The sequence below is a fragment of the Echeneis naucrates genome, chromosome 2, assembly GCF_900963305.1.
Source record: "Echeneis naucrates chromosome 2, fEcheNa1.1, whole genome shotgun sequence".
NCBI classification, from domain to species: Eukaryota; Metazoa; Chordata; class Actinopteri; order Carangiformes; family Echeneidae; genus Echeneis; species Echeneis naucrates.
Window position 1 is genome coordinate 1,257,424 of NC_042512.1, and position 15,001 is coordinate 1,272,424.

At 42.2% G+C, this 15,001-nt stretch overlaps 1 pseudogene; it reads left to right on the forward strand.

Annotated features, from left to right (window-relative positions):
- The first annotated feature begins 526 nt into the window (after positions 1–526).
- LOC115057307 (protein NLRC3-like) lies at positions 527–4,092 on the forward strand (annotated as a pseudogene).
- Positions 4,093–15,001: the final 10,909 nt, after the last annotated feature.

Below are 15,001 nucleotides of genomic sequence, written 5' to 3' on the forward strand. Positions count from 1 at the left end.
ATATGGTCTGTTGGAGACTTTTACAAAACATTTCTGCTCCTTCTTCTTCATCTGCAGTGAATCTGAAAGAAAAGTTTATTTTGTTTTTTTTCCAGATCATTTCAGCTGTGACTTAATAACAAAGACCAAAGTTAATCAGATTCAGTCCTGGACCTCCATGGACTCTGTCTCTACAGGGTTTAAAGATGGAATAATTCATCAGTGAACTAGTTCAGGTGGTCTGATCCATCTTCAGCCACAGTCACAGTTAATACCCTGAATTTTCACTTCCTAAGTTGATGTGTTGAAGGGCTGTATCAGTTTGGTCTTCATGTGATGATCAGGATCTCTGTGTTGTCAGAATCTAAAGTCAAACTTAGTAAGTTACACCAGTGAAGTTAGTTTAGTGAAGTCAGCAGGTCTAACTCTTTCTGTGTAGCTCTGGAAAGAGACGTGGCAGCAGATGATACAGCAGCAGCTAAAGTTGAACTCTGCTGACTGATGATCTGATGCTTTGATCCATCAGTTTATACTGAGAGTGAACTTTACACAGGATGTTATTTTGTTCCAGCTGCTGGAGGAGAACATCGTCTGTTTTGTGAAGAACGAGCTGAAGAAAATCAAAAGGAGTCTGAGTCCAGATTACCCACAATTCATCAAGAATGATGAGATGGATGAAGAGCTGAGGAGGAGCAGAGAGGCATTTCTGAAGATCACAGTGAACTTCCTGAGGAGGATGAAGCAGGAGGAGCTGGCTGACTGTCTGCAGAGCAGTAAGAGGATTTAACATGATGGATCAATTAGATATTTACTGAAGTCTGAGGAGACAGAGAGAAATATTATGATACTCTTATTCCTTAAGAGAAGTAAACATCAACCTTGAATTTTTTTAAAAATCTAATTTATATTTTGTTTATTCAGAAAGTCATGCTCAAGTTTGTCGAAGTAAACTGAAATCTGGCCTGAAGAAGAAGTTCCAGTGTGTGTTTGAGGGGATCTCTAAAGCAGGAAACCCAACCCTTCTGAATCAGATCTACACAGAGCTCTACATCACAGAGGGAGGGACTGGAGAGGTCAATGAGGAACATGAGGTCAGACAGATTGAAACAGCATCCAGGAAACAGGACAGAGCAGAAACAAGCATCAGACAAGAAGACATCTTTAAACCCCCACCTGGAAGAGACCAACCAATCAGAACAGTGATGACAAAGGGAGTGGCTGGCATTGGAAAAAACCGTCTTAACACAGAAGTTCACTCTGGACTGGGCTGAAGACAAAGCCAACCAGGACATAGAGTTCACATTCCCCTTCACCTTCAGAGAGCTGAATGTGCTGAAAGAGAAGAAGTTCAGCTTGGTGGAACTTGTTCATCTCTTCTTCACTGAAACCAAAGAAGCAGGAATGTGCAGCTTTGATCACTTCCAGGTTGTGTTCATCTTTGACGGTCTGGATGAGTGTTGACTTCCTCTGGACTTCCACAACACTGAGGTCCTGACTGATCCTACAGAGTCCACCTCAGTGGACGTGCTGCTGACAAACCTCATCAGGGGGAAACTGCTTCCCTCTGCTCGCCTCTGGATAACCACACGACCTGCAGCAGCCAATCAGATCCCTCCTCAGTGTGTTGACATGGTGACAGAGGTCAGAGGGTTCAGTGACCCCCAGAAGGAGGAGTACTTCAGGAAGAGGTTCAGACATGAGGAGCAGGCCAGCAGGATCATCTCCCACATCAAGACCTCACGAAGCCTCCACATCATGTGCCACATCCCAGTCTTCTGCTGGATCACTGCTACAGTTCTGGAGGAGGTGTTGAAGACCAGAGAGGGAGGAGAGCTGCCCAAGACCCTGACTGAGATGTACATCCACTTCCTGGTGGTTCAGTCCAAAGTGAAGAAGGTCAAGTACGATGGAGGAGCTGAGTCAGATCCACACTGGAGTCCAGAGACCAGGAAGATGATTGAGTCTCTGGGAAAAGTGGCTTTTGAGCAGCTGCAGAAAGGAAACCTGATCTTCTATGAATCAGACCTGACAGAGTGTGGCATCGATATCAGAGCAGCATCAGTTTACTCAGGAGTGTTCACACAGATCTTCAAAGAGGAGACAGGGCTGGACCAGGACAAGGTCTTCTGCTTCGTCCATCTGAGTGTTCAGGAGTTTCTGGCTGCTCTTCATGTCCATCTGACCTTCATCAACTCTGGAGTCAATCTGATGTCAGAAAAACAAACAACCTCCTTGTGGTCATACTGGTTTGGAAACGGATTCTACCACAGTGCTGTGGATGAGGCCTTACAGAGTCCAAATGGACACCTGGACTTGTTCCTCCGGTTCCTTCTGGGTCTTTCACTTCAGACCAACCAAACTCTCCTACGAGGCCTGGTGACACAGACAGGAAGTAGCTCAGAGACCAATCAGGAAACAGTCCAGTACATCAAGACAAAGATCAGTGAGAATGTGTCTCCAGAAAAAAGTATCAACCTGTTTCACTGTCTGAATGAACTGAATGATGGTTCTCTGGTGGAGGAGATCCAACAGTCCCTGAGATCAGGACGTCTCTCCACAGATAAACTGTCTCCTGCTCAATGGTCAGCTCTGGTCTTCATCTTACTGTCATCAGAAAAAGATCTGGACGTGTTTGACCTGAAGAAATACTCTGCTTCAGAGGAGGCTCTTCTGAGGCTGCTGCCAGTGGTCAAAGCCTCCAACAAAGTTCTGTATGTGCAAATAAATCCATCCAGATCAACTGAATCTTTTTTTTAGTTGAGAATCAAAAACATGTTTCTTTAATCACTTATCTTGTTTTGCTGATTCCTCTTCAGACTGAGTGGCTGTAACCTCTCAGACAGAAGCTGTGAAGCTCTGTCCTCAGTCCTCAGCTCCCAGTCCTCTAGTCTGAGAGATCTGGACCTGAGTAACAACAACCTGCAGGATTCAGGAGTGAAGCTGCTGTCTGCTGGACTGAAGAGTCCACACTGTGAGCTGGAAACTCTCAGGTGAGAATTTGTGTGAATACTTTGGATTTAGGTTTTTATGATACACTTTTATTTAATTTTTTCATTAAATGAAAAATTGGAGTTGGAGTTTTTACAAAACTCCAATTCCAAGGAAGTTGGGATGTTTTGTAAAATGTAAATAAAAACAATACAATGATTTGCAAATCCTCTTCAACCTATATTCAATTGAATACACGACAACGGCAAGATATTTAATGTTCAATCTGATGAACTTTGTTTTTGTGCAAATATTCACTCGTTTTGAATTTGATTCCTGCAACATGTTCCAATAAAGCTTGGACAGGGTTTACCACTGTGTTACATCACCTTTCCTTTTAACACCACTCAATAAGCGTTTGGGAACTGAGGACAGTAAATGTTGAAGCTTTGTAGATGGAATTCTTTCCCATTCTTGCTTGATGTATAACTTCCGTTGTTCAACAGTCCGGTGTCTCCTTTGTCATATTTTTGCGTTTGATAATGTGCCACACATTTTCACTGGGCGACAGGTCTGGGCTGCAGGCAGGCCGTGGGCACTAACACACCCCCGTACCATCACAGATGCTGGTTTTTAAACTTTGCACTGGTAACAATATGGATGGTCTTTTTCCTCTTTTGCACAGAGGACACAATGTCCATGATTTCCAAAAACAATTTGAAATGTGGACTCATCAGACCACAGCACACTTTTCCACTTTGCGTTTGTCCATTTCAAATGAGCTCTGGCCCAGAGCAGGCGGTGGCGTTTCTGGATGTTGTTGATGCATAGCTTTCACTTTGCATGATGGAGTTTTAACTTGCAATTGTAGATGTAGCGACGGACTGTGTTAGCTGACAGTGGTTTTCTGAAGTGTTCCTGAGCCCACACAGCACATACACACATCCTTTACACCATGATGTTGGTTTTTAATGCAGTACCGCCCGATGGATCGAAGGTCATGGGCATTTAATGTTGGTTTTCAGCCTTGCAGCTTATGTGTAGAAATTTCTCCAGATTCTCTGAATCTTTTGATTATATTGTGGACTGTATATGATGAAATTCCTAAATTTCTTGCAATTGAACGTTGAGAAACATTGTTCTTAAACTGTTGGACTATTTTCTCGATTTCTCACAAAGTTGTGATCCTCGTCCCATCTTTGCTTGGCTGAGCCTTTTGGGGATGCTCCTTTTATACCCAATCATGACACGCACCTGTCCCAGCTTTTTTGAAAAAGGCATCCATTTCAAAATGAACAAATATTTGCACAAAAACAATAAAGTTTATCAGTTTGAACATTAAATATCTTGTCTTTGTAGTGTATTCAATTGAATATAGGTTGAAGAGGATTTGCAAATCATTGTATTCTGTTTTTATTTACATTTTACACAATGTCCCAACTTCATTGGAATTGGCGTTTGCATATTTGGGAGATTATCATCAGTTTAAAAAGCTTTATGCTCCATAATGATTCCCTGCCTTCAGAACACACTAAGTTAAACAAATCAAACACACACACGTTGCTTCGCCAACAGGTGCATGCTGGGTGATGCTTGGGGGGTGTAGTTTAGGGTGAGAATGAGAGCAGGAGAGGGGGATATTCAAAACAGGTGTAATTAATCCCAATTTCATGTTCCAGTCTCTGTAGTAAAATATGATATATATATGGTGTCAAATGCAGCACTAAGATCTAGAAGACGTATGGAGGCTGATCCATTGTCTGAAGCCATTAGAATGTCATTGGAGACTTTAACCAGCGCTGTTTCTGTGCTGTGATGGGCTCTATATCCTGACTGAAACTCTTCAAGCAAACTCTTAGATGACCACCATCCAGGTGGTCATGTAATTGTTTTACTACTGCTTTCTCAGTGATTTTAGAAATGAATGGACGGTTCGATATGGGTCTATAGTTTGCCAAAACATCTGGATCAAGATTGGGGCTCTTGGAGTGGGGATGAGTAAAAGTTAGTTTGTAGGTGTGTGGCTGTGTTAGTCCAGTTCCTCCGGGGTTCAGTGTGTGTGAGTGGACGTATGGTGGATCAGTGTGTTAAATGGTTGAGGGGACAGTGATGGACTGTGTTAGCTCTGTTGTGGGGCTCCTCCAGCCCAGGCAGGTATGGAGTCCCAGTATACAGGCACCTTTTTCCTCCTTGGTACTCCTGGGATCATCACCACTCCTCAGGCCATGGGTTTCCAAACCTCCAGTGAATCCAGCTGGTTCTCTTCCTCGTGTTGCTGCTTTCTTATTTTCCCAACATCTCTTTGATTAGCAGGCAGAGTTGAATGAACCTGGACAGCTTTTCTTTGTTCCCCTCACTCTCACTCCTCTCTGTTGTTCTCCTTGCTGTTTGTGTCAGTAGCTTTTTCCTTCCACCAGTTCACAGTTGTCACTCATTTGTTAACTCACCTGTTTGTTTGTTTTTTTGTTTTTTTTTGTTTTTTTTTTTTCCCCCCAGTCACACTCCTTTCCCCCCTCCCTTTCCTGTCAGGAGGTTTTCTACCACAACCTATTGGTTGAACATAGAACAGAATCAATGCATCACTATACAGTATTTGTGTTACTGTGTCTTTACTTTAATGAATGTTCGTTGTTCTGTTGTTGTTTATCTGAGTTTTAATCACTGATGATGAAATAGGAGAACAAGATTGACAAAAACAAATTCCCTCCCCTAAAGCTATGACAGCTACTAAGACCGCTATTTGTAACATACACAAGTAAAACTAAACTGCACATGTAAAAATAAAAACAAAAAAACAAAAGTTGTTTACACAATACAGCACAGCCCAGTATGATCCAGAGCTGGGAGCAGGAGGGGGAGGATGAGGGGTAGGGGCTATGAATCTAGCCCTTAACATCGAGGGTTTTCCGATGCTGACTTCCCGAGGTGGGGCCAGTCTGTGAGTGAGATGATGTGGAGCAGTCAGAGGGGGGGGGGGGGAGAGGAATTCTTCTCTGTGTACCTGTTGGTTTATTTATCCACCGAGGGAGAGGGAGAGAGAGGGAGAGAGAGAGAGAGAGGATTTTTGATAGAGTGCAAGCTTTTATATGTTTGCTCCTCCCTTATTTTGAATGAACTACCAATGTCTTTGACGGGGAGAACCCGCCCTCCACAGCACGGGAAATATCAGTTCTACTTCGAAAGGTGTTAGTAATATGTCAGATACACACACATTCATGTCATGAATCAACTTAAAAGTATCAATTCTGCACCTATAGGTGTGGGAATGTTAGGTCACACATGGGTCACACACAGGCAGACCAGTTTTACACAGCTAAAACAGCTTGGGGTCAAATTGACCCCAGAGGAAGACCAATGTGTGCAATATGTGTTCAGCACATTGAAAAATGTCTTCATGATAATTTTATGCTTAATCAATTGTACCCATCAAATTTGGAAAAGTCATGAAATATGAAGCCAAAAAAAAAAAAGTCAACTAATATTTTTTTTGAATGATAAAAATTGAATGTGGTCAAATTGACCTGAAGGATAATAGGAGGGTTAAGTATGATTTCCACATTCAACTGTTCATGTTTCTTCAAATATATCATTAATGATGAGTTAGATTTTCTGTCTAGAACTTCTGCAGCTTGTTTGTAGACTGTTTGACTGGTTTTAGAGTGGACTTACCTGCCAGAGCTCAGATTGTTATACAGGAGTTCATATGTGGCAGAATCAGAGATAGAAATAAAGTTTGGCTGACTCTGCTGTTTGGTTATTTCTGATGTGTTAAAATCACAATGTTGACAGTTTGAGTCTGTTCAGGTTCTTTTAAGTGTTGTTTCATTTTCTCATTAAATCTTGTCACTGTTTGTGTTTGACTGTGGTGAAGCTGCTTCCTGTTGGTTCAGCTTTGACTTTCATTTTCTAAACTTCTACTTTCTAAACCTTCAGCTCTGAACAGATGATGAAACATTGAACACTTTCAAGCAGGAACTTTGTCTCCTAAAGTCACATCTTTTATTCTTTACTCAGGTTGGAGCGCTGCAGGTTGTCAGAGATCAGCTGTTCTTCTCTGGTCTCAGCTCTGAAGTCCAACCCCTCCCATCTCAGAAAACTGGACCTGAGTTGGAACGACCTGCAGGATTCAGGACTGAAGGATCTGTGTGGTTTTCTGAAGAGTCCTCACTGCAGACTGGAGACTCTGAGGTCAGACTCATGTTTTATTTCTGCTCTCAGATTAATATGATGTTACAGTTGTGGTGACTCTGACCTGCAGACAGGTTTATATTTATGAGGGAAAATCCTCTTCAGGTTTTAGACATTTAAACTGTTAAATGGTTGAAAATAACTTTTGAAAACGGAATTTCACTCATTTGAACATGACATTTAATTTTCACACAGTTCATATTCACCATGTTGACAGTATGAGTCAGTTCAGGTTCTTTACAGTGTTTCATTTTCTCATTAAATCTTGTCACTGTTTGTATTTGACTGTTGTGAAGCTGCTTCCTGTTGGTTCAGCTGTTTGACTTTCATTTTCTAAACTTCTACTTTCTAAACCTTCAGCTCTGAAAAGAATTATGAAAAATTTAACACTCTCAAGCAGGAACTTTGTCTCCTAAAGTCACATCTTTAATTCTTTACTCAGGTTGAAGAGCTGCAGTTTGTCAGAGATCAGCTGTTCTTCTCTGGTCTCAGCTCTGAAGTCCAACCCCTCCCATCTCAGAGAACTGGAGCTGAGTTGGAACAACCTGAAGGATTCAGGACTGAAGGATCTGTGTGGTTTTCTGAAGAGTCCTCACTGCAGACTGGAGACTCTGAGGTCAGACTCATGTTTTATTTCTGCTCTCAGATTAATATGATGTTACAGTTGTGGTGACTCTGACCTGCAGACAGGTTTGTATTTATGAGGGAAAATCCTCTTCGGGTTTTAACATTTAAGCTGTTAAATTGATTGAAAGTAACTTTTGAAAACGGAATTTCACTCATTTGAACATGACATTTAATTTTCACACAGTTCATATTCACCATGTTGACAGTATGAGTCAGTTCAGGTTCTTTACAGTGTTTCATTTTCTCATTAAATCTTGTCACTGTTTGTATTTGACTGTTGTGAAGCTGCTTCCTGTTGGTTCAGCTGTTTGACTTTCATTTTCTAAATTTCTACTTTCTAAACCTTCAGCTCTGAAAAGAATGATGAAAAATTGAACATTTTAAAGCCGGAACTTTGTCTCCTAAAGTCACATCTTTTATTTTTTACTCAGGTTGGAAAACTCCAGTTTGTCAGAGATCAGCTGTTCTTCTCTGGTCTCAGCTCTGAAGTCCAACCCCTCCCATCTCAGAGAACTGGACCTGAGTTGGAACGACCTGAAGGATTCAGACCTGAAGGATCTGTCTGATCTTGTGAAGAGTCCAGACTTCAGACTGGAGACTCTGAGGTCAGACTCATGTTTTATTTCTGCTACAGTTGGACTCAGTTCATGTTCCTTTCAGTAATATTGTTTCACTCTAACCCTCAGTGAAGCTGTGAGAGGAGAACAGAAACAGATTTCAGAATTAGACAGAAAGACAGAGAGAAAACAGTCAGCCAATCAGATCAGTCAGAGGACTGTTGTGCCAGTCCATGTGGTCTTTCTGCAGACCAGAATCCCGTCTGTCTGTCTCTTTCTGTCTGTCAGTCAGAGTCTCTCAGTTTAAATGGACCTTCAGTAAATCATCAATAAAGTGATGAACCTTCATGACTCAGCTCTTTATCTCCACTGTGTGCTGAGTCAGCAGACTTGAGGTCTGTGAGTTTCCAGCTCAGTGTGTTCACTCCAACACGTTAACATGAGCTGAGAGGAAGCAGCTGCTGCACATCTGGACTGAACAGGACTGAAGTCCCTGCAGGTCTTTATGCTGGATCTGCATCACTGACTGACAGCTGATGGACAGAGTCAGGAAACACTGATGGATCTGCTCTCTTCTTCTCTACACAGGTGGATGTCATTGTGGTGGTGAAGAAGAAGGTGTGTGTTGATGCAGGATCAGCTGCTTCCTGATGATCCAGATGTTGCAGCAGCAGCTTGTCCAGACTCTGGACCATGTTCCTGGGAGGTGGAGAGGAGAGCTTCATCCAGCAGAGACTGACAGAGGAATCAGAACTGGTCTGAGAACAGAGTCCAGTCCACCATGATCCCAGAGACTCCTCAAGTCCTCCTCTCCTCTCAGCCAGTATTGCACTCTAGAAAACATATCTTTTCATTCTGATTTTATACTGATGTTTGTGTTTACATTTCTATAGTCTATATTTCTCTATATTTCTTTTGTTTGAGCACAGTTTTTTTTTTTTTTCTTCCCCAAGTAAATGTATGGAAAAATTGTGAGTGCGCTGTCACAGTGAATATAGAACATCTTTAATAGAAAAAAAAAGAGATGAGAATGTATGTATTGTGTACTGAACCGAGCCTTAAAAATAAAGTTGCTTAAAGAACGGGGAGCCTTGTTCATTCAAGGGTACGACAGTGGCACACATTGTATTGTGGCACTGTATTGTGTCCCCTCAGAGAGAATCTGCTCTTTAATGGGGCAGATAACAGAGAGAAGAAACAAGAAAGCCCTCAAAGTTTTTCTGAATGCCCATCTTCACTAAAGATGAGCTGAAACTGTTAGCAGGATTTTCATTTCCATCCTGTTGTCTCATTCTTTATACTTATCTATGTGGTTTCAATGTAAATAGTGAACATTTGATATAATGCATACATTAATAACTAATTTTACACAATTTCTAATTAATATAATATAAATTAATGATAAACATAACACATCATATAAATCAAATTCAGCAACAAATCTAAGGAGCCACTTGGGGGCAGAAAGAGTTTGGGGGGCTGTTATTGTTGAAACGTCAGTGATCCTCCTCAGATGACATCTTAGTGTCTGACAGGGCTCAGTTTTTATCTTCTGATCTGATCTCTGAATGTGCTCCTGCTGCTGGCTCTCTCTCAGCTGATCCCAGCTGATCCGCTCCGAGGCTGACAACCAAATGTACCTCATGTAAGTCAAGCGATGAAATGAGTTCATCCTCTCATCTGAACTTTATCAGGGGAGATGAAAATAAACGAGGCACATTTGATTTTGACTTATTTGTCCAATAACAGCTGATTTGTGTTTCACTTCATTCGTTTCATTCGTTCGCGAGACGAGTCATGTGCGTCTTTGTGCGCATGCGCTCATCCATCCGAATCAAACGCGAGAGTGACGTATGCGTTGGTGTCGCGTGGGAGAGCGATCAAAGACAGGAAATGGCTTTGATCTCCTTGTGAGTCCCTCTGCTGTCTGCTATGTGGATCTTCGCTTCATATATCCTGGTTGCTGTGAAGCCCCGCCTCTGTGTTGGGAGGCTCCGCCTCCACCTGTGGGGAGGCTATAAAAGCCAGACTCCCTCAGCTGATGCTCTCTCTCCTGGACGGCCTGGATCCTGTTTGGTTTGAGTATCTTATTTTGACACACACGGCTTTCAATATCCAACATTTTCATCCCACACTGATGACTGACTTCACACCTCACACTGCTTTATTGGTTTTGTATTTGTTTGTTATGACGTGGTGTACAATAACTTGTGTTTTGAGGTATCATTGTGGCCCTCCCTTCTTTGTTGTGGCCTAAATTAGCGGGTCATTTTCTCTGTGTAGGTGTGTGTTGTGTTAGATTTTCTTTGTGAAGTGTAGAAATGTTTGGGCTGGTAGTTTTGCTGTTTTATAATGCTGCTTTAATGAAGTGTGGAGGGGAGGAGAATTCAGAGTTCAGTAGTTTTCAGTCAGCAGTTGTTTGGTGCTGTGGAGTGAATTGTTTGTAGTTGCAGGTCGCTGCATGTGCTCAGACAGTGTTTGGCTGTAGGAGGGTTTTTTTTGGCTGGAGCATCTGTTTGTTCCCCCAAACAGGCCGTAGCAGCAGTTCCTCATAAGGAGGGACTGTTGGCTTTGTTGTGTTGCAGGGCTGTTTGTTGTTTTTGTATGCTGTCCGTGTGGTTAGCAGCAGTTGTCTCGGGGGCACCTTCTGTAGCGTTGGCTGGGGCAGTTAGCCTTCCACAATGCAAGCGGGTTTTAGGTGCATAAGTACCCACCACCAGTACGCATACGAAGACTAGGGTGGAGTTAGGCAGTTTAGGGGGGAGGCTCCTTTCTCTATAAATCCTCTCTATGGCTGTTCACTGTCTGAGTTGTAGCAGGGTCTCTGATATTGCAGACAGAATTTGATGTCTTTTTCTTTTTGTCTAGTGACCATAGTAGCTGAGTTTTTGCAGCATCCTGTGCTGTAGTACACTGTCTCAATTTAAGAAGGGGGTTTGTTGACTTGGCTTTGCACTTAGGCTGCAACGAACCTGAGCACTACCAGACTGAGTGATAATGGATGTGGCTATGTCCATCCTGATTCTGTTGATGTCTTCTGTGCCTGTGGGAAATTCCATTGAACTGCCAGTGAAGATGTGATCTGCAAACTGAAAGTGTAAGAGCTCGTAAATCACAGGTCCCCCAATGCGTGATGATGGCATATACCGGAGTGCGATGTAGCCGAGCTTACTTTTAGAGCAAACACTCCACAAGATGTTGTCTTGTTGCAGTGGGTGAGGCACAATGTCGCAGGTCCACCGTGACACATTGACAGTTTTCTCATCAGGGCTCTAAGGAAAAAATGTGTAAATGTTACTGAAGCAACCAATTCAGTTAGATGAACAAGAATGACCCAATGTCACTGGTTTGTGAAAATATAGTATACCTTGTTGTCTCCAATCACCTTTTTGTCTTTGTAGGTGACTCTCCCATTGAGTCAACAAGGAGAGCTTTCTTTTTTTGATGGGTATATGGCCTGTACATAAATAAATATTTATATATAAGCCCTATTTTTTTTTTATTATGGGAACAGTCTTTCTTTGACACATGGGCCTACTTATTTCTATCACAGGGAGCCACAGGCTTTAGAGTTTTCAGTGCTAACCCCTTTATTGTCAAAATCATATTCCTATTTTATGCAGATTTTTCTTTCACTTTGGTTCACAAAAGGCTTTGTCAGGAGTGGGATTTGAACCCACGCCTCCATTCAGAGAAACCAATGGTGACAGTCATTAACAACACCTATAATCATATCAGAGGCATCCAGCTGAGGGAAAGGAGAAAAAAAAAATCTGACTTTTCTAGGTTCATTATAGCCCATCTTGTGTGATAACTGATGGCTCGTAATTGCAGCACTGAAAAAATTAACTCAGCTTTCAATCTCATAGCCGTGACCAGCACCAGCACCTCCATCATGTTGCAGCACACCTTAAGCCTTTGAGTCTTTCTCTGCCACGTAGCTGTTATGGCAAAGGTGTCCATGTGGTAGACATTTTCCTTTGCCACATGCTGCCTCACCATGATATTTAGATATGCATTTATCACCTGCAGTATAGCATTAAAAAAAGATTACTACTTTGCAGGGAGAAGCATTATGCCTTGCAAATTTCAATGAACATGCACCTCACTCTCCAACTCCTTTCCAGGGCCCAGCTGGAAGATGTCCTTATGTGATATTTTGTAGGGCCCAACCTTTGCCAGCAGCACCTGGCAATCATTGCCACCCCACGCTTTTGTGATACCTGTGACACATAGCACACTTAAACAGTGATGTTAAGTTAATAAAAGGTCTACTGGGTCCATTCTGCACCAGGCTAGAGACTCCTGTGAAGGTGAAGATGCTAAATATAATGGTGTATGATTTGTTAAATCTAAGAGTGATAGTACAGAGGATGGAGCAGGTGGTCATTTACGAGATGATTTGAGAGCCGTACCTGAGGGATGATTACTGGTTTTTTTTTTTTTTTTTTTTTTTGAGAGGTCCAACAGGGCAGCAGAGGGGACAGGTGCAAGTAGAGGGTTTTTTTTTTTTGCTTTTTTTTTGCTTTTTTTTGTTGGTTCTTCATTGGAGGATTTTATTTTGTGGGGTATGCAGGGTGTTGGCTGTAAGAATGGTTTCAGGTGGTCTATGTTGATTTTTGGATGTTGGCTCCCATTGTCATCCACCAGGTCTGCACTTTTGTTTTCGATCTTTGTAATGGTATATGGCCCCAACCAGGTAGGCTCTAGTTTCCCCCCTTTTCTCTGCTGCAATCTCACAATTTTTCTCAAGACCCTCTGGCCAACAGAAAAGATGGATTTGATAGGCAGTCTTTGCCTTTTGTCTTGCCTCTTATGGACATTCTCCCTCACCAGATTGTCCAACTGCTCTTTCAAGGCAATGCCAGAGGACACCACTGATCTGGCAACCATCTCCTCCACTGAGCTGCCCATCTTTCCAATAAAAAGATAGATTAAATGTAATTGTAATGCTGAAATTACCTGACGTAATTGAGACATCCATTCCGTGTAGTCCTCTGGCACTTCACATGGATAGCGTGCCTCAAACCCAAACATTAAAAAGTAGGGGGAGAACATGGTGGTGAGGTGTGGTTTGGTGCGTAGGCTAAACATAACGGCATCCAAGTAATTGTCCCACGTCTTTGGCTTGTCAGCGACAAGTTTGCGTAACGCACTGTATAGTCACAAGGAAATGCATGTCAGTCATCATGGTTTTCAAAATGACATCAATATTATAGAAGAGCTACTTTTAGACTGTGCTGAAAACATTTTTTAAATTACAGATTCACCTGTGAATTGTCCCATTCAGGTTTTCCACAAGACCATTTGTCTGTGGGTGATATGGCGCACAAAGAACTTGCAAATCTTGAGATTCAGCTGTTTAAAAAAAAAAAAAACATGAGTACAGTTTAGCAGCAATCCATTGCACAGACTGTAGACAGGACCATAATGGTTCTTTCACCAAGCCAACACTAACCTCATTAACAAATTCTGTTCCTTGATCGGCCAAAATGCACGGCGATGCACCAAGCCTATAAAAAATTGTAATAATGCACTCGGCGACCACCTCGGCACTTTTATTTGGGATGGTGTGCGCCTCTTCCCATTTGGTGTAGTAATCCACCATCACACACGTAGCAGTTGCCATCATCAGTGGTCGCCAGTTGTCCCACGAGGTCCATTCCCACCAACTCCAGAGGACAGTCCACCTGAAAAATCAAATTATGTTCTCTTATCATGAACTATTTTTTTTTTTTTTTTTTTTTGTTAAGTATTCAGTAAAATGAAAGCCTTGTTACATACATGTATCGGGATATATTCCTGTTCCTTTTTGAGGGAGAGCCTGCTGAACTGGCATTTTGCACACTGTGAAACCTGATGGTTCAAAAGCAGATATTGGAAATGCAGTCCACAGAACTACAATGTATGGATAAGCTCAATATATCATACAGTTCAATTAAATAATTCCATTTACCCATTTGTCCAAGTCTACCCCCATTCCAGGCCAGTAAAACCTGGCGCTGACGGCATATTTGGTTTTTTGGGTTCCACAGTGGCCTCCCTCTGCACTGTCATGGAACTGCTTGAAAATGTCACTGGCCTCCTCCACGCCAACCACCACTCTCCTGAGCAACTCCGTATCGTTTTTTGACGAAAGGTAATACAAAGTATCACCTATTGTGACAAGGTGGTTTCCAGCCGCGTACAAGAATCTGATTATCTGATTAGTTATTATTGCCCTGTCAGAGAGTTAGAGCTGGCAATCAGGGAATCATTTTTAACATTTCATATTATTGCTTACCTTTCATTTGGAACCGGGCGGAGCACCTGCGTATAACATATTTCTGTTCCTTTGATATCCCAACAGGATAGGAACCATTTTTCTTATAGTTGACCAGCTCGTCAAACTGAGATTCTCCAGTGGCCACCGTCACTTTGAGTCACCGAAGTGGAAAAGATCCTTCTCGACGACAGTGTTGTGTTTTGCCTACATCTGAGCTAAAGATACAAATAAAATAATCTAAATCAGCTTTTATTTTGAAAGGCTTGTGTGGTGCAACAGCTCCTGTTCTTTCTGTAGCTCAAAGCGTCTAGGGGCTAGGATTTGGCGCTCTCACCACCGCGGCACAAACACAGCAAAACATATTAAATGATAAAAATAAAGATTTGAAGAAGGAATGAAAATAAAAGTGATGAACTGTGGATGGCAGCCTGCTGTTGATCTGACTGAACAACAATGC